A 1523-nucleotide genomic window follows, 5' to 3' on the forward strand; every position below is an offset into this window, starting at 1 on the left:
CTTCACAGAAGGAGACTTCTTGCTAACCAACCTATTTGGGAAAGGGGTAGGTGGGGTATAAATTCTTTCAGGGTTGGTCTTTTTAACTTCCTCAACAGAATCATCTTTGGTTTCCTCAACCAAATCATCTGGAATTTCTTCAGGTTCATCAGACGAACCTAGAATAGTAGGCACTACAATGGCCTCTTCAGAAGGGGGAGAGTCAACAGGAGTATGAGATGATAAAGATTGAGGTGTACCAACTTGTTGATACTCACGGCCACTCCTTAAAGCATATGTAGCATTAACCTGGCTGGAGGGCCCTTGATGCTGTTGGCCTTGTTCAGCATTGAGTGGAGGAGTTTGGGTACCTTGCTGAACCTGATGCCTAGGGTTTGGCTCAGGTTGGCTAGGTAACTTCCCTGTTTCCCTGTCATGCAAGATTGTGACAATCTGGGTGAGTTGCTTCTCTATAAGGACAATCCTTTTCTCCATCTCACCATCTCTTGGTGCTTCTCCTGTATTGGTAAACCCTGGGGGTTGCTTATAAGGTGTAAGGAGAGGAGACCTAACAGAATTCATAGAAGGTCCTAAATGAGGACGAGGGGGGAAGGGGTTAGGAGACATACCTTGGTTTTATGAATCAAAGTTAGGCCTTTGGATACCAAGCTGGCCTTGATGGTTAAAGTTGGATGGGCCTACATGGTTTTCTTGATTCTAGGAGAAATTGGGGTGATTTCTACATCCTGGATTGTAAGTATTGCTATATGGGTTGTTTTGGTAGAGAGCACTTACATTTTCAGTATTGGAATTGCCCATAAAGGTGTTGGGGCATTCCTTCGAAAGATGTCCAGGGGTTTGGCACCAACTGTATATTGACACATGGTTGACCTAGTTAACCGGTATAGACTCTTTAAGAACTATGGACTCTAACCTTTTTATGAGGCTGTCAAGTTTAGCCTCTTTCGCTGTCGTACCCTCAATAAGATACCCCTTAGTGGTCCGTTCAGCCTCTTGGGAAGATTCCCACTTCCTATTCTTTTCAGCTAAGTTGGTTAAGAATGTCTATGCATCATTTTCCTCAAAAAAAAAAGTAAAGCCTGTAGGACACATGGATTCTACAAGTTGCTTGGTCTGAAAGTTAATATCCTCATAAATAATTTGGCATAGCAGCCACAAGTCAAAACCATGGTGAGGGTATTCTAAGAGGAGGTCCTTGAATCTTTCCATGAATTTAGAAAAAGACTCATGTGGTTTCTGCCTGAACTGGAGTATGTCACTCTTGAGTTTATTAGTCTTGTAAAGAGGGAAAAATATTCTCAAGAAGACAATGGTAAACTGATCCCATGTGAAAATGGAATTAGTAGGCAGTCCATAGAGCCACTTCTTGGCATGGTCTTTTAGGGCAAAGGGTATAAACCTAAGCCTAACTGCATCATCAGTCAACTTCTGGACCTTAATTAGAACATAGACCTCCTTAAATTCCCTAAGGAAGAGATATGCATCTTCATTGGCCATCCCATGGAAGTGGGGTAGCATGCTAA

At 42.6% G+C, this 1523-nt stretch overlaps 1 non-coding gene across 1 annotated transcript; it reads left to right on the forward strand.

Annotated features, from left to right (window-relative positions):
- Positions 1 to 1162: 1162 nt before the first annotated feature.
- LOC122638476 lies at positions 1163 to 1269 on the forward strand. Its single transcript, XR_006329468.1, has one exon. It is a non-coding gene; the product is annotated as a small nucleolar RNA R71 (small nucleolar RNA).
- The last annotated feature ends 254 nt before the right edge of the window (positions 1270 to 1523 follow it).

Source organism: Telopea speciosissima, chromosome 8 (assembly GCF_018873765.1).
Source record: "Telopea speciosissima isolate NSW1024214 ecotype Mountain lineage chromosome 8, Tspe_v1, whole genome shotgun sequence".
NCBI lineage: Eukaryota > Viridiplantae > Streptophyta > Magnoliopsida > Proteales > Proteaceae > Telopea > Telopea speciosissima.